Raw genomic sequence first — 21,953 nt, forward strand, 5'->3', positions numbered from 1 at the left:
TACTACTAGCTGAACTAATTTACCCGCAGAACTGCTTTTGATGATCACGAGTCTCTTTTTGTTTCTGGGCTGCATAAAAATCCCCTATCCGCCAACACCTTGTAGCATCTTCTCATGATTCCCCTCCACCTGTGGTGTAGCTTCCAGTAGGGGGCAATGTTGTGCTACAGAAAACCCTCTGAAAGGCAGCAAGCAGGCAGGCAGGTTGAACAGAGCCGTCAAAGGAAAGAGGAAAGGTAGAGCCGGTGAACGCTGAAGACTTTACTGTCCCTCATCACAAGTCTCTCTTCCCTTTGGCAGACCCTGTCCTGACCTCCTCCTCTGAGCTGCCACCTGAGCATTCAAAACCTAAATCAACTTCACTGCATTTTCCTGCTGTTCTCAGAGTGAAGTCTTCGCTAGGGAAATCCTCTTTTGCAGAGGAGCAAAAGACACAACCAAACAGAGAAAATGTCACTTGGAAATGGCTAAACGACAGGCTAAAATATCGGTAAGATTCTGTCCACATTCCGCCTGATGTGCAGAACAGTATTCCCCCTTCGACCTCTTGTGGAAACGATCTTCTGTACTTCTGGAAAGATCTGGCTGATTTATGAGAGCCTGATGAACAATCCCTCTTCATTTGAACCATATGGCCAATATCATAACTCATTTACACTGCAGATTGTATCACTATAGCAGAAAAGAAACCCCTCTCTATTTTATCTACGATCTCCAAGTGTTGGAAATATAATTTCCTGTGACAAAACTGTGCATTCTTTGTCTGCTTTAATTATTGGTAACATCTGTTATTTCCTGTGTGGGTCCCTTCGATTTTGCACTTGATTGGTACCAAGATTCCTACAGCCTGTTCATTGGCTGAACTCGCTTAATAACCCAGCACATGCACCTTCAGATGCTGCCCTGCCTTCCTGGCAGCCTGCAGAACACAAGGACCTGAAGCAGCCCATGAACACATCGTGTCTGTACAGAACAGCACACAGCAGTCCCCTTGAAAACAGCTGTTTACACCCCGACCACGTGGCCTTCCATATTTCTTCCGAGCTGTGCTTTTGAAAACGAAAAAAACATTGCCGCCACAGGTGTATGGGCTTAATCAAATACCACCGAGCGAGCAAAATCCACCTTCCTTTCCCAAAACCGGCCAAAGCTTGTACCGACCGCCAAGCAAAATATTTAATGAGCACTTGCACCAGACCACGTTAGATACAAAGCCTTCTAGATTCAATGCCCACTTTTAAAGGCAACACATCTTAACAAAACAGTAGCGATGGATTGTTTCATAGGTGCCAATTGAGGTCTGGCTACCATACGGGATACCAAGCACAAATTTCAATTTTTAAATGCACTGCTATACCACACAGAGCAGTTTGAAACATTTTTTTTTTGTTTGGCAGCTATTTACCTCGAAAAAAAGCTGCCACACAGATGACAATATCTATTGGTCTTTCCATGTGGCAGCTACACTTCAAACCTATGCAAATCCTGTTCCCCGCCTATTCCCACCTACTGAGGAAATCTGCAGGCTATTATGAAACCCGGCAAACCTGAGCATATGTTTCAGCAGTTGGGTTTGTTCAGCTCCAGGCTGCTCCAAATGCATGCATTTTGTACAAAGGAGGAAAAAAAAAAATCACAGCATGTGCAGAGCGCAGCTCGCAGTTCACAAACATCTATCAAGCTGGATTGAACAGCTCCAAACACCGAAAGCAAACCCTGGCACTTATTTTAGTTTCCTACAAAATGCTTTTGATTCCCCCCAGCTTTCACCTCCACACACTTTCCCCATCCTTCACTTGCCATGAAATCTCTCTCGCTGTACAGGCTTCTCTCTGAAAGCGCCCTTTTCGGGATTGCTTTACGAAAGACAATTCTGCATTTTGCCTCGTCACTGAGGTCTTGCTGAGGTGTGGGATCATGTCAGTGGGTGTGAACTGGGGGCAGAACTAAGTTTCAAGCTAGGTTCCACTCAGATCTATTACAGGCTACAGCATCATCCTCACGGTCTCCCTGTCCATAACGCCTGCTAAATCAGCTGTCACCTGCAATCTCACACATCGCTACAATAATTCAATGAAAGGGATGATTGCTGCAAACAGCAGAATTAAGAATAAGAGCAACATCAACCAAAAAATTAGATGAAAATGAAGTGTTCTTCTTGTGGACTTCTGAAATCTGCATAATGGTCATTAAATCCGACAACGGCATAAAAATATAATCCATAAATCAGAGTGACTTAAATGGCACCAACAGGACTCTGTTTAGCATATGACAGAAACAGTTTGCTACGGCATTATCATCTGAAAAGCCGACCTGTGGATCAATGCCAATCCAATAGTATAAGATTATCAAGAAATTCAACGGACTTTCAATATATTAGTATGAGCACATGCAAAATGAACTTTAATGTGTAAATAGTTAGTGTGAAATGCTACTGTACTGCCTATAAACAGGACACTCTTAACAGTCAGGGCCGTTTTATATAGTGAGCTGTTTTGGAAAACAATTCCCTGAGCCAGGCGTCAAATCAATGCGGTATTTGGAAGCTAAGCGCACACTGCTGCACAGTTCTTCACACACATGTGTATGTGCTGTCCAAGCTTACATTTTTTGAAAGGGATGATCTTCTCGTAATCTCTCCAGCCGAGATGTTAGTGTGCAGAGGTCATGTATAACAAATTCTTTGCACTCCACTGTCGAAGGGCTCGCAAACAAAAAAGAAGGAAAGACCAAAGGCCAGTTTTTCCAGAGGAGGAGGGGGGGGGGGGGGGTAAAACTGCTTGGAAAAAACGGAGGAAATTCAAGCCACATTGCTGGAAGCAGTGGCCCCTGGACAAGGCCACAGGAAGGCCGACCTTTGAGGACGTCTGCTATTTGAGCCTGAGGCTCTGGGCCTGGCCTTCCCTCTAGAGAGCTGTCAGCAGGCCTCAGCTTTCCTTCCCTATTCCATTCATTAGCCATGCTTTATGAGTCAGTTTCCTCTGAGCCACACAAGGGCTCCCCGAGGAAAGAGGAAGGAGGGGGGGTCACAGGCCCGAACTGAACCTGCCCCCCAGCAGCTGTGAGAGCCTCCCGTTTTCCCTCACAGGGCCGGAGGGCGGCGAGAGGAAGGTGGGGTTTAAACTACCGACACTTGCTCAAGCCTCTCCCCACACGCCAGCACGAAGCGCCGCAACTCCACGCGACATTCAGAACGAACTGCACTGGGATTTACTGCGCTCTTCTGTCTTATTTGAGTTTCCTAAATGAAACGCCGCCTTGCACTCTGTGACTTTACGGGGGCTTTAACAGAGTGGGCCTTTTCTACTGCTCAGCTGGTAGAGTAAACACCTGTTTTGAGGAGATACAACCTCCACAGGTGGGAATGACAGGACACATTTTTACATATTGCTTTTAAAACATTTAAAGTTCAAATTAAAGCAATTTTTTAAAAAACACTCAGTGGAAAATCACAGAAATAGAACGGGGTTCTCGGTAGTCCCCGCACAATTTCATTAATGTTTCCAGCAGGTACCTGTTGTAGACTTTCAGGTATCTGAGAGCTTCTAACCAAGACAGATTTCTGCCTGGTTTTTCCACAAGGACCCAAACCTCTAGTCCACTCCCTTGCACAGTGCAGTGCAGAACTAATCATTAAAACGACCTTCCGGCTTGAATTTATGAAAGACATTGATCAGATAAGGATGTAATTTCACAGATACATAAAGGTTAGCAATTATCCTGTTTCAATTAACCTCGTTTTGTAAATACTGCTGAGAGGCCAATTTCCCAGCACTTTGCATTAAGCAATCTGGATCTGTTGTTCATTTTCAGCTCTGATTTAAAGTGTGTGTTTTGCATTACTGTGAAATTGGGCGAAGACACCCCCTCCTGACTGCACCCCCCCAAGAAAAATAAAGAGCTGAGAACCAGGTGAAGAAGGCTTGCTAGCGAACAAGGAAACCTGGCTGTCCCAATTCAGAATTTGCACCGAGCCAGAATATTTCAGCATTTGTATTGTTGAATGCATTGTAGGTCCGAACCGACTAAAGACCGCAACAAGAGGAAATTGGCTTGAAGAAAAACAAGGTTAAAGAAGAAGAAACAACACAGTGTCTGAGGGTACAATGGCTCTCTTTTTTATGCATTACCGAGAAATCCAAAACATCACATTTGCCCATGCAACTGGAGGACTGGGGCCGAACACCACGCCATTGGGAGATCAAGGAAACCTGCAAAGAACAGTCACACCTTTACTAGCATGTGGTTAAGAAAGAAATGAGGAGAACACACCTGTCATCAAGCTTACTTACAACAGTACAGTGCCATGTCATTTGTCAGGGGCTTTTGGACAGATCAGGCATTGGAACATGGGAGTTTTACAGCCTGCACTTCAATCAGATGTTTCGGATGCACCATTATCAAGCGGTGTACAATGCACTAATTAGAAAATGAAATGTCTCAGTCAGTTCTAGCGACAGCAGTGGACCAGCGCTTAGCAGAGCTGCACTGAGGCCTAACAAACTTCCAGTTTTGCTTTGCAAGTGTGCCAGCGGCATGCCCCCTCCCTCCAGTGTCCCCCAGCTCACAGCTCGCCAGCCCGCAATGGGGGGGGCGTCAGCACTGGGCCAGGGGGGTTTGGAAGGCAGGCGGCCTGCGTGTGACGCAACAGTGCATCCTGCTGGCTGGCCAGGTGTCGCCATTTATCAGGGAAAGAAGCTTGTCAGGAAAAGAGCTGGCAGTAGGGGCCGTGCGCGCTGGCAAACGTGCCCTAGCTCTCAATTAACCTGGCAGTCAGTTCGGTCTCCCTGCGCTTGTGTCACTTTGTGGCCAAGCTGGTGTTTTATCACTGTCACGCCCACCTCGCAAACACACAACCTATTAGCAGCTGGGACCTCATCCAAATCTGCAAGGGCCATATTTTCCCTGCCGTTTACATAACAATCACGTCAAAGCGCAAACACTTGGGGGTGATCTATGGTCTCTTCCTGCCCTTAAAACACTTTGAACTTTTCTCTAATTTCACTTGCACAGCATCCAATCAACTGTAGCCTCTCCTTATGCCTGTTTAAAGCACACAAAGCTCAGGGGCTAAGAACGTGTTTTTGCACAAGGGCAGCACAGACAGCCAATTTTTCTTGCCACTCATTCTACTGTTGAACATTATACTTGACACAGACTTTTCATAACTGGCATTGGAAGCACTTAACACGACACATCTGCTCAGCCATTGCTTTGACTATCACGAGAACCACAGAATCTCAATGCTGAGCATAGTTCAGTGGTGATCAGGCACACTTCAGTACTGCAGAGCCTCCCACAGTGGAGCAAGGAGAGTTTTACCAGGATGTACATAGATCTGGGGGCAGTGCAGCGCAGTGGGTAAGTCTCAGGACTCATAATTGATGGGTTGTGGGTTCAGGTCGCCCCTGCAGATACTGTTGTTGTACTTTGCTCCAGTCCACCCACCAGTAGAAATGGTGACCAGTACTGCTGGGGTAATCTTGTCCAGGATGGAAGATTCACATGCTCACTGCTCACTTAATGTAACTGGATTGAGGATAAGCTCTGGTCCAATTAGCCTAAGCTGCTCAGTTATGGAAATGACTGACAGAGATCTATCAAAAATCCCTGTTGGAGTTTGCAAATAATGGGATTTTTCACATTGACAATGTAACAATGAGCAAGGACAGCTATATACAAGAGCTTATTCCTCCCATACACCTGGCATTCTGGCCACTTTGACGAAACAGACTGTTTTGCATGAGGAGGTACTTATCCAAAGGTTTGTGAGCAAACTATTGTTGAAGCCGACATGCTGGTGTCTTTGAAGAAACAGCTGGATGAAATCCTGGCAACAATTAGCTCCTAACTGCCCAAAGGGCTATATGGTCCAAGTAGCCCTCTCGTTGGTTATCTTTCTTATGTTCTTATATTCTCGTACCCTGTCTTCCAGTTGGCATTTAAAAGCCACCCATTTTCTCAAACCTTCTTCTCTTTCCACCCCTCTGTCCCTCTCAGTCGGCAAGCAGCTGTTAGGCTTTATCATAGCTGCCTGTCAGTTTGGTATACAAATTAGTGTCCTATCAGGGGAGTCCAGAGGCCCGATTAATCAGGGAGGAGAAGGGCAAAGACATGCATTGCATTAAAGTGCTGAAAGACAGGGAGGGTCGCAAATCAATGATACAGCAGCCTCTAGGGGGGCCAGAGCACAAGCAGGAATAATGCGATAAGGAGGAATGAAGAAAATGGAGACGAGATATTTCACAGGGATGAGCAGGGCTGTGTGATCCCACTACCTGGAGGCACGGGGAAGGAGACTGATGAAATGTGTCTCTGGTCGGAAAATAAATAATGAATATATAACATCTGGGAGAAACAGCATGGTCTGAGATGCTAGCTTTTGCCAGGATTACAGGAAGCTTAGTTTATCAAGAGATTCTAGGCAAACAACAGTAGCAGAAGGACCTAGAGGTTACCTTGTCTGCTGTGAACACCAGGATTAACCTGTTAGCTAGTTAATAGTACCGCAGAACAGAAATGACACTTGTGTGCCAAGGTGTGCATTAAGGGTTAATCTGGTCTTCTCATGCCACCATCAGGTAAACTGATCTACAGACAAACCCCTCTCAGGTCTTAAAGTACCACAAGTATTTTTCAATAAACTAGAATGAAACCTTATGCAAAGCCGTTTCTCCAGATTATTTTAGGCCTTGAGATGGAATTGGACATCCTCAGTTGCTGGGAGGCCTACCGGATCCTGAAAGTCTTTTACAATGCGACGAGACGCCTGCGTGTCACACGCGTGTGGCTGGACACCCACATCAGGTAAGACATGCTCTTCGTATGTGGGAAGCAAATGTCATTCCTGCCGGATAACCTCCTCACCGCACTGCCTCTGCAGCAGAGACGCCGACAGCGACAGGGGGTAGGGGGTGGGTGGGCACTACACAGAGCTGATAGGCTTTGCTCGTCTCTTTTTCTCCCCCCTCTCTCTCTAACTGTTTAATGTGAAATCGTGAAGGGGAGATAAGTAGTGATTAATCTTTCTCGGGAATCGGGCCTGCTCTTTATTACTTGCAAAGCAGATAGAGATCTGAGCTCAGTACCTCCCACAGCTATATGCTGGGAAGGCAGATAGAAGCAAAGCTTCCATTAACCTCAGGTTCACCGCCCCAGGGTTTCTCATTGGATGCTCAGACTATTAACACCATGACAGGGAGTACCCTTCCCCCTTAACAAGCGTAAAGGAAAGTACTTAATCTTACTGGGTTTTTTTAACTCATTCAGAACCTACTACGGTTCTGTCCTTGGTGCAAATCGTTCCAGTGGCTATAAAATGATAAGCTGAAGATGGGGTGTAACCAAGTCAGGTTTCGTTATAAATCTCACTCTGGACTCAAGAGTTGTATTTTTGGCTAATGGTTTGGGGTTATTATTGAAAAGAGACTAATGGAAACGGTTACATTCACATCTTGATAGCAAATTTTAGAAAGAGTTTTTGGAAGCTGGGACTACAGTGGAACCAAACCACACACTCGTGAGACCTGCGTGAGCACAATACAGCTGCAGGTCCTGTCTTTAAAAAAACTACGGCAAAAAAAGCTTTTTTGAGCTGTGGAACTGTCGAAATGTTTTCATTCTCTTTGCACCAATGATAAAAGCAATCAAGTTCTACTGTGTAGGGGACAATTCCCAAAGCACATTCACAGTCCCACTGTTCCTGGAAGTTGGGAACAGCACAGCTTCCAAGCTTAATGAAATGATTGCATTAGCCTCAGGCTGTAGTAAGAAGGTGTCTGCACTGTGCAACAAGTTACAGCCTCCATACTAGGAACCTTCTATCCAAAATGGAAGACTCCCATCAACCCATGCCTGGCAAGATCTGATTTTTAATGGGGTGTCATTCGTCATGTGCTAAATCCGGCATGACCTATAGCGACTCTCTGCGCAAGCCAAAGCCAGCTATTTCTGTTCAGGCATCCATCTCCAGCAGTGATTTATCAAATGCGTTAAAGACGTTTAATATTAAGTTTCTGTTAACCTAGTTTTTGAAACTGTAAAACATGCAAGTGAGTCACTCACATACAGTGCTTAAGGCGGAAAACCAAATCAGACGTACAATCTTCACACTTCAAATGATGTGGGCGCTGCTTTTCACTCCACACAGAAGATGCCCACTCAATGTTGGACAAAAATAATAATAAAATATGCTGTGAGCCCCCCCCCCACCTACTACCTTCCTATTAAACAAGTAGCAAAGGAAAAACACAAAGGTCAGGCACTTCGGAGAGTGTTAAAAGCTGGTTGACACAAGGTTTAACTGCGTGGTGGCCTGTGGCATGCAGCAAAAACCTCAGCTACTTTTAATGAATAATAAAACTGGGCAGCCAAGAAGCTTGTTTCCTATCCTGATGAAGCTCCGGTTGTCAAGTAACATGAATCACCCTTGGTAAGATAAAGAGCAACAAGCCGTTTTCTTTTCAAAGAACTGCAGAACCGATCTCGGCTACTGTATGTAACTGGAGCTGAAGAACAGATCTGGATCATAAATATTTTGAAATGTGGAAGAATCAAACCGCCCAAAGCCCCACTGCTTTATTGACATTAAAAGGATCTGAAGCAGTGGCCTTTTCGGAAAGGATTCAAATGGCCTTTTGCCTGTGAATGCAATGCTCACTCACACAGGGCGACAGCTTCTGCAGACGGACACAGAGATTAAAATGCTTCGTGCAGTACACGGGTTAGAGCTCAGACCTCGGAATTGTGTTAATGCTAGCAGCTCGATCATATGTCAACAGCAAATATTAAAATAGACGGGGCTCCCGAAGGATTAATACAACTAGATGTCTGATGGGACTGCAAAGTGGTAATGGAAAGTTTAAGACAGACTTTCGTGTGCAGTGCTGAAAAGGGGATGTGGCACGTTAAGGAGAATTTACTTTGAAAAGAACACCCAGCCTTGAGCTACTAGTAACACAAACCTCACTGAGGCTCTGGGACAGGCCACAGAATACCCACAGAAGCTTTTTAACATTCTTCTAAGACTCAGCTGCCTGTATAAATAGAGGGGTGATTTGTTTTTGCACCCTGGCTATTTTTGAAAGAGAGAAAAGGGATTAGCTTGGATTTAAAGAGGGGACCTGATCCTGTCTATTATGATCACGTGCCCAGCCAGCAGAGAAAGCAGACAGTGGTTTACCATGAGGCTCTGAATTGGGAATATGAGAAGAGCAACGCAGAAGTTGCACAAGCAGTAAAACCTGAGCTGAGCTTAATTTAGCACTGCGCGTGGTTTTATTGATGTCTTCATTTCAAAAAAAGTTAAACTGGGAGAACCAGGCTGGGAATGTGTGTGACTGCAACACAGGGGACCCACTTCACCACAACTGAACTGAAGCAGCACTCAGGGAGAACAGACTGTTCAACGCAAGAGTGGAATTTCGCCACTCAATTTTGCTCTCGAGAGCAGTTCCAATATTCAATGACCAATCTTGATCATTTGGGTTCATCTAACACCTCATCTGAAGGACAACATGTGCTACTGGACAGGATCTCTGATCACCAGGGGCGGTGCGGTAGCTCTGTGGCTAAGGATCTGCGCCTGTGGCTGGAAGGTTGCCGGTTCACATCCCGTGGCCGGCAGAGGAATCCTACTCCCTGGGGCCCTGAGCAAGGCCCTTAACTCCAACTGCTCTAGGGGCGCCGTATAAATGGCTGACCCTGTGCTCTGACCCCAAGCACATCTCTCTGTGTGTGTGTCTGTGTGCCTCATGGAGAGCAAGCTGGGGTATGCGAAAAGACAAATTCCTAATGCAAGAAATTGTATATGGCTAATAAAGTGATCTTATCTTACCATACAAGAATCAGATGAACATTTAAAGATGCAGAACAGTTTTATTCCTCAACTTGAAATAGCTGTTCTTTGACGATTCAGGTACACAGCCTGCTGTGGATTTATATTTAGATTTTTTTTTTTATTCTGGTAGTAAACTAGCGACTTACAAAGTAAAGCATAACACAAGGTATAATTCCCAAACCACACTAGAGTGAACGTTGGAGAATTTCTCTCTGCAGGAGAGCAAACAAACGCTTTTAACTTGAGAAGCTTCATTTCCATCTACTAAACAAAAATGCCAGTGAGTAGAGGTTCTCTGCTGGATTATTTAAATAATCTAAATCGAATTCAACTGATCAATCATCATTAGAATACATTAGCTGTCCGGTGCTAGAAAATGCTTTCTCACATAACATGGTTATAGGCAGCTCTATAAGATGCACAACATAAGTCTGCACATGGGCCTATTTGGAAAGAACTAAAACAGCCAACCTTTTTATAAGCTTGTAATAGTAACATACAATTAGGCTAATTTACACATGAGCAAACCTGATTCTCATCTATAATTGTAAATTAGTGTTAAAATGTCTTAAGTTGATATCCAGTCATTTGGGACCCAAATACAAACTTCAACATTAACTGTTCCTAAACTTCCCTTAAAGACTCATGAAAATCAGTTTTCTGTACACCGCACAATTTTGAAAATAGTTTAAAGAGCATACAAACAAGTGAACACAGAATGAATCCGTAAACAAATTCTACTGGAGACATGTAAAGATGATACTTGCTTCAGAACAGGTTTCAGCACTAACAGTACAGTAACAACAGAATCTAGCCAAATCTAGCACACAAATTCAAAGAAAATGTGGACTTGGGTTTTCAAATGTTACACTGGCAATAAGACAAAAGAAGACACACACACGTCAGTGTGTTAGAAACATAGTGCTTAATGGTTAGTATGAATTTTAATAACTAACCAAAATAAATGTCAACTGAAAATCTGTACTAACCACATTTTTAAAATAATGGATATTTATTTGATCACACAGCCGAATGCAGTATATCATTAAAGTAAATTAATGTAAATACTCAAAGACAAAAAATGTGTCGATACTCTCAGATAATCACCGAGATGCTTGAAAGCCAGTTATCCCAGCGGTACCAGTCAGTGTGATTGTCCTTCATGTAAGCTCATCTTCCAGTCGATAAGCTGTTCACGACTGCTCACTATGGCTCCTCACTACCTGGCTTTTCAAAACACTTGTTTGCTTCCCAGAAGTTGCTCAAGTTGATTTATTTTCTGTACGTTCAAATGAAATCATGCCAACTGAAACCAGGAGAAATGACATGCCATTGCTGGGAAATCAACAGCCAGACAGACTGACAACTAGTCTTGAATGCAAATGAACATATGCAGTAGTGTATTATTTATTTTACATTTTTTTTTTGGGGGGGGGGAAGAGATCACTCAATTTTCTTTGTGTCTGTTATTAATGCTAATTAGAGCAACCCATTAAGGACCTCCAATTAAGTTTCCATGAAACACTGTTTCTATTAATGTGGCACAGTTACAATTAAGTCAAAAAAGGACCCTTACAAGACCTGGCGGCAGACAAAATGCCCAGAAGATCTTGCACGATACCGCGCACTGAAATCCACCGCAAAGCGAACCGTGGCGACTGCAAAGACGGCGCACTACCAGGACCTTTATGATCAACTGGACACGCCTGGTGGGGCAAACAAGATCTACCAACTCGCCCGCGCACGCGACCGCGCCACACAAGACCTAGGACACGTTATCAACATCAAAGATGAAAATGGACAGATGCTGCAGAAGCCAAAAGACATCCTCCGGTGCTGGAACCACTAAGAACCATCGTCGATATCTTGCCAAACCAATGCGGCTTTGTGAAAAACTGCGGAACAACAGACGCCATACACGCAGCCCGCCTACTGATGGAAAGGCACCACGAGAAGAGGAAAACGATCCACATGGCATTTCTCGACCTGGAAAAGGCATTCGACAGGGTACCGCACGATCTCATCTGGCTGGCGCTGCGACAGCACCACGTCCCAGAAGCCTATGTCAGCTGGACAAAGCTCCTGTACCAAAAGGCCACTAGCTCAGTACGTTGTGCAGCTGGAACCTCAGACACCTTCCCGATCAATGTTGGCGTCCACCAAGGCTCAGCCTTGTCTCCTCTGCTATTCATACTTTGCATGGATACAGTGACCAAAGATATCCAAACGAGGCATCCATGGACGATATTGTATGCTGACGATGTTATGATAGCAAGTGAAACGCGACACGGCCTCGAACAACAAGTACAGGAGTGGAAGACGCGCCTTGAACGATTCGGGATGAAATTGAACATCAAGAAGATGGAGTACCTGGAATGCGGTGATCAAACCGATGGCACAATCGCAGCTGGTGGGGTCCAACTGAACAAAGTGACCCAGTTCAAGTACCTAGGCTCATGTGTCAACTCCAACTGCACTACCCTCCAAGACGCCAAGACGTGAGTCAGCGCCGCTCGGATGAAATGGCGGCAGGTCACTGGAGTACTATGCGACAAGAAGATCCCTTTACGCCTAAAATCCAAAGTCTACCGCTCAGTGGTCAGACCAGTGGCCCTGTACGGAACTGAATGCTGGCCAACGACAAAGAAACATGAACAGGCACTCCACACGATGGAAATGAAGATGCTGCGATGGACCCTCGGCTTGACAAGACTAGACCATGTCATGAATGAAGGGGTGTGAAAAACACTCAGAGTCGCCCCAGTCACTGAGAAAATGAGGGAATGGCGCCTGCGATGGTATGGACACGTGCTCCGCAGCAATGACACATCAATGGCAAAGACCGCCCTAGAAATTGAATGTGGAAGGCCGCCGGCCCTGTGGACGACCATTTACGCGCTGGCTGGATCGGCTGAAAGACGACACGCGCCTCGCAAAAGTCACCCGCCGAGACGCCACAGACCGTACGAAGTGGAAAAATCGGTGCAAACAAGCAGACCCCACATAAGTGGGAAAATGTGAAGAAGAAGAGTTACAATTAAGTTATTTATACTGGTGCAATCAGAACTTTGGAATTCTCTTTGAAGAAACAATTGCTGCACTAAAGAGTTAGAAAACCTTTGTGCCCTTAATATAAAGAAAATGCCACTGGAATGTTTCTGCTGGCAATATACATCACTCTGTTCAAATAACCCTTGCTCACTTAAGATAAAGAAAAATGTTAATGCAACACTGTTTTGCATACTACGCTATACATGATTTATCTGATTTTCTACATCAACTGTAATAATGGAGGCGAGTTCTTGTGGTGATTAGCACCTAAGTGAACATGGTGGCACCGTTACACACTACCCTTCTTTAACTGTCCAGGCCCTTATAGTGAGACTCGTCTCTCATCCTGTATTATAAATGGATGTGGGCATACTGCAGCCATCTGCCTATTGATTGTATCAGAAAAGTGAGGTTAAACAGCTAATTGCTTTGCAACTGGATCACTTAAACAAAGCCATTTCCTGCCAATAGAGTGCACTGGCCTGTAAAGCTTTTAAACACTTCTTGAATGGCACAGTGATTTTTAAAGAGATGCAATGTGCCATTTATGCAGGCACTCGGGAGACCAAAAAGCAGATAAATCCTGCCTTTAATTAGTAACCCAATTTTTTACCTGTTCATTACCTCCTGCTTTTAAAGGCTTTAAAAAAGTAATATGCTTTCTGCTAATTAAGAACACCTGCCAGAATTCTGCACACTTTAGTCCAGACAGACAGACAAGCACCCCGTGTTTGGAAACAGTAAGAAATGTCCGGTAATAAGCGAGTGAGACCGATATCTTTCTTTAACTGCCACATCTTGGAGAGCAAGTTCCGAAATGCCTTAGGATATATGCTTCCACTGACTGAACACCTGAGACTAATTTCTCTCACAGGTTTGGTTTCACTGTCCCTTTTAATTAAACAGTTCCCCTTTACTACAAACGTGCATATAGGCTTGGGATTCTTTTGTTTTTTTGTCTGAGTTACTTGGCAACAAGTGTATATCCGGGAAGAAGAACTAAAGAGCATGTTTTCTGCTACAGTCTAGTGGTTCAGGGGTGACTTCAAAACCCAAGAGCAGGGTGCTGCCTCGAGCTTGTGGCATCAGTCTGACCACCATTTGTGGATGTTCTCCAGCTGTCCATTTAAAAGCTTCAGAGAAGACTGGAGCAATGACTCACCTTTCCCTGTGTTCTTTGTCAAATCAAACTTTTAACCTCTCAAGATTCAGTAACAGTGACTTAGCAATTAGAACGACTGCAACTGCGCGATCATTTTCAATCACCCGTATGTTTTTGTAAGTGCTGGGCTGCTCCTCGTGTGTAGAAAAACATGTAAACCAAGAAGCAAATCCCGCTACTAAATTACATCAATAAGTAATATTATACGGTGTCTGCCAGTTTACTTAGGCACTCCAGCTATTAGCGAACAGGGAGAAATGTTTAGCAAGGAGGACGTACTTCTCCACCCAAACCTGCTGAGAACTGTCAACGCAAAGCAAAAGCAGCTTCATCAGAACGCTGTAGAAAAAGAATTACATTTTGGGGGGCTGCTACAGCCCTGTGAGCTCCCACCAAGAAAAACATCACTAGGTTGCCTCTGAGGTCTCTCTCCGCTCCTGTCCCTTTTGGCACTGCTTGAAAGCTTTACCAGAGTGGGAATTTAATCAAGTGTTAAAAGTGGTTGAGCTGGGCACAGCAGGGAGGAGACCTGCTCCGAGGTCTTGTTCACTTTCCAACCTCGCCTTCCTGTTTTTTATGTGCCTCGAGAGCTGCCATGGATAATTGGGGGGTGTCAGGAGGAAGGCTGGGTATTTGCGTGTCAGCAAGTGTCAAGGGAGAGAGGTGGTGGGGATTGGGGTTGGGGGGGAGGCAGAGAGGTGGGGGGAATAAGTTGAGAACTTACATGCTTAAGTGCTTTTCGCTCACACTGACACTTTCCCCCTACCTGGGTTCCTGCCCATGCTTGACCAGGTGCACAACCTGGGCGCCCAGCAGGCCCCTGTAACCTGCCACACTCCTCCCTCCACGAAACCAGCGCCTCGCCACGCTGTGCCACACCCGGGCCAGTGTGACGCCCACGCCACTGCCAAGCAGAGAAGAGAACCCCGCCACCAACATGACTGGCAGTGGGCTGACAAGGGAGCAGGACCCAAGGGGTGGATTTTCAGCACCCCACAGCTCAATGCATCCATACGCAATTAAGACCAGCAGAAGTATATGCTGAATAAGGAACTGTTTTGGGCTTAAGACTTCCACAGCACTGTTGGCAAACTGACTCCACCTGACTCCTCTGCCATACTGTATGGGGTGGGCTCTTTCTTGAAGGTTTCTTAATTCTCAGCCAATTGCTGGGCATTTGCTGCAAAATGTTTTTTTTCCCCCCGATAACTGTCTGCTGTTTCTCTCTCCTCTGCTCTCACTCAGCTGAGATCCAGTCACAGCAGGATGGCAGGGCTGGGACCGGGGGGGCACACTGCCAAGCAGAACCGGCAGCAGGAATCCATCCCTCTAACCACTGAAGATGCCGCTTCGCCCGGACAGTGTGTTCTTGGATTGTGGGAGGAAACAGGAGAAAACTCACGGGAGTTTTGGGGAAGGGGCATGCAAACTCCACGCAGAAGGTGATTCCAAGCTGGAATCAAGCCAAGAACCCAAGAGCTATGAGCCGCCCTGCCACTGTGCTGCCCACACGAATGGGACACACAATATTAAAGACGTGCCGCAGATGGCAGAAACGTCGCGTCCGATGAAAGGAAAGCAGCAGTAAATATAAGTGACAACCAATGTTCGCCCAAGCTCCCCCTCCGCAGATAATGAAAGGGCACAGACGCCTGCCCGCCTGCAACCGACAGCACTATCAGCGAGAAAACTGCTATTTGAGTCCACCCTGGAGCTGAGTGCGAATCCGGCCCAATTAAATTTCCCGTCGCTCATAAGCCACTTAGCCCCTCCGGTCCTGCAGCTCAGCTTCTTCACAAATGCATCAGACAAACAAATGACAAGCCCACTGTGGGAGCCTGCCTCCGAGTGCAAAACGGCCACGCCGGTCCTTGGCTCTCCCCTCGCGCTGTTTTGTCCTGGAAGTTTTATTTCTCGCTCTGCCGGTCGGGCAGGGGTGACAGCCGAGGTGGTTGGGGGGGGGTTAGGGGAGGGAGAAAAATGTCTCGTCGGATTCAGAGCGCTTAGCAGAAATTTAACAAGTTCCCGGAGCTCACACAGAGCGAGGACACTGCCTGCTGACAGCTACAGATGCGTCACAGTCAGCAACACTTGATAGCTGAAAGAATCCGAGAAACAGAACTCAGCCCTACTGGGCAGCCTCCTGTTCCCTCTCAGTTCGCTATGATTAGCGTTCTGTTCCCCCTCCCCCAACACACACACAACTGAGCCCTGAGGAGGCAGACTCTCCCCCATTTCAGCCTCAGAATACAAGCCCACTTTCACTCAGACCATGTTACTTTCCCTTTTCTTCCCTTGTCTGGACCAATAAACACAAATCTTCCCCCCAGCGTGGCCTGTTCACATTTAGAAACGGCATGAACGCGGTGCCGTTGAATCTCACCTCCCTGCTGCCACAGGATGAGAAGGAAGAGAGTTGCATCAGTTAGCGCTGTGCTGCCTCGGCCTAGCTTCTCCCTCTGCTGTTCCTCTCATGTTGCCAACAAGCAAAGCTCGCCAGGGCGAGAAAGACACCAGTAGCTGCTACCGAAGCTGGGGCAGCTTCGAAAACTTTTTAAAAAATCCAAACGGCACACAAAAAACCACAGCACAAATCAAGAGTTTAATTCTAAGACTTTTTTCTAATTAATTAGAAGTGGCGCCAAATCCTTCAGGGTTTCTGCAGACCTACAAGCCACAACCCCCTTAAGTCTCTGCAAGAGAATCGACAAGGCAAGCTTCATTTCAGAGGTACTTTCCTTGATGATCGCGACAGACAAAGTGACTCAAACAGCTACACAAATAACGGAACTAACACGAAAACCACATCACAAACTTGACATGACATCCCTCTTCAAAAAACACTTTTCTTTCCATTACGTTGGATTAGCCTCTACGGCAACAGTCAAATCCAGATGTTTGGGATCAGAGCAGATGCAAACAAGAGGAATATGAATCAAGCAGGCATGTTATATATTAAAACAAAAAAATAAAACTTCTAGAAGGAAAAGAAAGGGGCCAGACGTCTTTAATTACTTCTCGCTTATAATTTGGGTGTTGTGGGGGTAATCCTGACTTTGCCAAGAAAAGCAGGATGAAACAGATGCTGATTATATGGAAAAATCTGGAATCCTTCTCTTCACATTAGCTTTCCTCATTCGCTGTGGCTCAGTGTAGAGACGGCCATGTCTGTGGTCTACCTCAAAACTGGCCAGAATGTAAAAGACCTTTTGCTGAAAGAAAAAAACAACAACAACAGCCTTAGGTTTGGTTTCCCCAATTTTAAAAAGTATCGTTGTTCTGTTTAGGAGTCTGAATGCCACATGGTTCCACAGCGTGTTAGAATATTCCAGTCTCCTGTGAAAAACCCCATTCCTCTCTATGCTGTGTCACATTACAGAGCACCACTAAAAATCTATAAAAGGTCCCTAGCAGCCTACAAGCTAGTTTCCAAGAGCTTTTACATTTCCGGCCTTCAGTTGCCTGTGCAAATAGCCCTCTCCTGGGAAGTGCTGGGCAAACTACAATTTCTAGTAAATGCTTCCCAGGGACCCAATTAGTCTTTTAAGTCAGCTGGGTGGGGTGGAGAAGATGACAAATTGGTCATGTATAATTCAAAGGGAAGATGCAGTTAGAGGAATATAGATCAGTACCAGGGCCTCTCAACTAGACAAGAGAAAAAAAAAAACAAGAATCTGCACCCAGGCGAGACTAAGAGTACGGTGACTTGCAAGTTTTTCTCTGTAAATGGTTTAAGAGTTTCAGCAACAAAGAAAATACCTGTTCAATCACCCAGACACTGCTGTCTCGGCTTTGCAGAAACGGGGGTGTTACAAACTCCAGCACTCCTGGCAGTACTCACTGCAAGACAGCTTTGTGATGCACCTTCCAGAGTAGGGGCACACTGATGTATGAACTGAGTGGATTATTATTATTATTATTATTATTATTAATAATAATAATTGCTTACACTTATATAAAGCTTTTCTGTACACTCCACTCAAAATGCTTTACAGGTAATGGGGGCTCCCCTCCACCACCAGTGTGCAGCCCCACTTGGATGATGCGACGGCAGCCATCGTACACCAGTACACTGACCACACATCAGCTATTAGTGGGGAGGAGAACAGAGCGATGAAGCCAATTCATAGATGGGGATTATTAGGAGGCCATGATTGGTAAAGGCCAGGGGGAAATTTGGCCAGGATTCAATTTTCAAAATTTTCGAGAATTAACCTGATTTTTAATGACCACAGAGTCAGGACATCGGTTTTACGTCTCAACAGAAGGACGGCGCCTTTTTACAGTATAGTGTCCCAGTCATATTAGGACCCACCCAGAATGCAGGGTAAGCGCCCCTACTGGTCCCTCTAATACCTCTCCCAGCAGCAACCTTAGTTTTTCCCAGGAGGTCTCACATCCAGGTACTGGCCAGGCTCACACCTCCTGAGCTTCAGTGGGTTGCAGGGTGATATGGCTGCTGGCTGGCTGAGTGTGATACTAGTTGAATGGCATGGAATCATCACCTCGCATATCAGATGTAGAAGATCTGACTTGGCTGTGCCCTGCTCAGAATGCTGTCCCCTCCGACCAAAAGACCAACGAGGCCTGGATAAGTACAGTGAAATCAATAAACACGAGAGAGTGATAAATCAGAGATATACTATAGGAAACCATGGCAAAGCAAGTGCATTACCATGGTGGAGGACACACGAGGTCACAGTGCAGTTCAGCAATGGTTTGAAATCATTTCAATGATTGAATTTTTTATGAAAAGGCCATTTTCCAGAGAACACCCAAGAACACACACACAAGATATATCCCCCACAGAGTTCTAAATCCAAATGGTTTTTCAGAATATCTTATAGTCCGAGTACAGCTCCAGTCACTTTCTCTTGTTACCATGAATGGATGTGAGCATTGCACGTGCAATAGAACTATGCAAAATATTTCCACACATGGCACTACGGCTATTTCTGATCAAGTCATCCCCGCCTTTCAGTTATTCTTCAAATGTCACACACGACACATGTCTGTAAATTTAAAATGCACTAAGCCCAGGTCAGGTCCTGTACCCCACAGTTAAAACACTGTGCAAAACATACCATGATGTGATGCTTTTGTAAGGATGATAGCAGATGCAGAACCAACTTTTCTAATTGAGGTCTGAATGGGAAGCTGCCATCAGGGTGCGCTTGACCAAGGAACAAACACAGGTTAATTCTACACTGAAAAGTAGAGGAAACCAATGGTTTCGGCTGTTCAGGTGCTCAGGTTCATCAGCCAAAACGTTGCTTTTTTCCTTCTTTCTACCTTTCGATTCTTTATCAAAGGCATTGAGGACACAAGTGGAAACTACATTTTAAACCAAGAACAGGGGGTTCCTTCTCTACTCAAAGGGCTGTGGGAGTATCGACCAAGCTACCCAGCCTTATTGTTGAAGCTGGTACCCTGGCTTCTTTCAAGAAATGGCTGGATCAGACCCTCAGATCAATGAACAACTAGCTTCCGAACAGGATAGACAAGCCTCTCTCCCGTTCTTCGGTGTGGAACAAACTTTTCCGAGAGTTAACTTCTCTTTGGAAACTTGACAGAGAAGAACCTCTTACAACAAAACAGCCCCGCCAGTTCCGGCAAGAAAAAGGTGTTTGATTTGCTGCTGTCTTGCGTTTTTGCATTTCTGCCTCCGAGCTCAACTGCAGGTGTCTATCCAGACTCTGAAAATCGTCAGCCGTGCACACAACCTCACATTCCATTGTTCGCAGAATCGCTCTCAACTCTACCGCGGTGCCACGGCGCTAAACTGCACAGCTGTTCTGCAATCTGTGGCAGTGTTAATTACCCTAATGTGAGCGGCAGCTCGTCAGGTCCTCACTAACGAATGGGCTTGCTTGCCAGCCAGAGCGCCGTATGTTTCATCTGGAATCTGATTCCTATCTCCTGCTCTCTGGCCAGCTCACAGACCACCCTGCCCATCGACTTCAAGGAAAAGAGGAGAACTAATTAAACTGCACTGAAGGGACTGCCAGGCCTGCGCACTAAAAAAAAAGCTTCTGACTTATCAGAAACACCTGCATTAAAAATGCACAACAAAACCATAAAGCCTATCCGACTCATTGTGCAGCACGAAGACATCCGGTAATGAATACTCTATGTAGAGCCAGTTTTAGAATATCCTAATTCAACTTGTATTGCATTACTATTGTTGATAAAAGCATTTCCTGATTGTTGATAATATTATGTTTGCTTATTTAATGTCTTGCTTTTAAACAAACAGCAGTTCAAAGGTTTCTCTTCATAAGCCACTAAGTCCATATTTCTTTTCACAATCCACTGACACCTTCTTTCTAAGGACCTTGCTTGATTCTGCCTCATCCTTCACTCTCTACTGAAAAAACTATTTGAATTTGATGCCATTTTCAATTTCTTTAAATAGAAACCTTAAATATTTTTAAAATGCGCTCTCTCTAAACTTCTGGAGCTCAAGTCAGAAGAAACTAATCCTTCTACGTCCTTTTTCAGTCCCATGAAAGCCTTCCACAGCTACGCTCTCAGCTGGGTATTTTCATTTGAAGTAAGCTGCCTTGTACCTTAATAAAGCGATAGCAGTAATTAAAAATGAAATTTATCTAACAGAGCTTTGAAACTGATAAAAAAAAAGCAATCGCCTGAACAATTTCCGCAACAAAATTACGTTTTTTTTTTCTTTTCAAAAGGCTGGTACACTACGAAGTATGATCAAGTGTTGTCAGAATGGGTAGCATGGTGGTGTAGCAGAGAGCTTGGGTCCTGGGTTTGAAAAATGACTGAGACTCCTTCCGTCTGAAGCTCAGGTTTTCCCAATCCAAAGATGTGTTGCCTACACTGGTTGGGATCTGTAAACTGCTTGTGTGTATCTGTACTGTGAAGAACTGATGTTCCCTCCTGGGTACAGCCCAGCCTTATGCCCGGGGCTCCTGGGATAGACTCTAGATTGCCTTGACCAGTACCAAGAATTGGTGACTTTTTCAATAAATGGATGGTTGCTACAATGCTAGCATGGTTTCTCCAGAAGTAGCTTATGCAAGATACAAAGCAAGGCTACTTTGTTCATCGCAATACTTCTTTTAAACAAGATCTTAAGATTCAAAAGCAGGAAAAGACTATCTTTTCATTTCTTATGAATGGTGTTAAACACAATCCGGACCCTGCAATTCAGAGTTTCGACGATCAGGGGATATGGAGGCGATCAGAATCAGCCTTCTCCTCCAGCTAGCGTAACAGAAGTCTTGACAATTTAATTTCAAAACAATCTGCAAAAGTCATTAAAGAAGATCGAAATCAAGAAGGGGAGAAACAAAATATTCCAGAGGTATTACAGAATCACTCTGTAATGTGTGCATGATGCAATGCATCGGAGGTTTTAAGTATGCACACAAAGATGGCAATTAGGCACACAAGACACTTATATCGCTGTGATGAAGGACTCCTGGGTTCTACTTCTAAGCCATTTCTCTCTGTCATTAAAGCTGAAAGGCACATCTGGTTAATAGTGGCCCAGGATCTGCCTCAAGATCCAGCGTGCCGTACTAAGCTTATTTAATCACGGCTCAAAAGAGGCAACAGAAGACACTGCAGTGCATCCTGAAAGGTTGTACTTCGGGATGTGAAATGCACAGGCAGGGAAATGAAACACACGCCCGCGGAGAGGAAAAAAGTGGACCCCTTTCTCCAAAGCGAGGCGGACGGCATTTTCAAGCTGGGACTCCTCCCTGTTTCTCCCCGGAAAATAGCTGCGCCTCTACGCGTTCCAGCTCGGCGGAGGACTAATTGGAGAAGGATCACACAAGGCGAAAAGAAAACCAGCCTCTGAAATATTAATGGGTTGAAGAGAGGCGGCCTCAGCCTCAGAGGTCTTAACTCCTTTCTGTCAACGAAGGAAAA

At 45.2% G+C, this 21,953-nt stretch overlaps 1 protein-coding gene across 6 annotated transcripts in view; it reads right to left on the reverse strand.

Moving 5' to 3' along the window:
- Window positions 1–21,953, reverse strand: part of fbrsl1 (fibrosin-like 1) — a 301,951-nt gene that overhangs the window by 46,090 nt on the left and 233,908 nt on the right. The gene's annotated exons all lie outside the window — the stretch shown is intronic.

Source organism: Atractosteus spatula, chromosome 17 (assembly GCF_055471065.1).
Source record: "Atractosteus spatula isolate fAtrSpa1 chromosome 17, fAtrSpa1.hap1, whole genome shotgun sequence".
NCBI lineage: Eukaryota > Metazoa > Chordata > Actinopteri > Semionotiformes > Lepisosteidae > Atractosteus > Atractosteus spatula.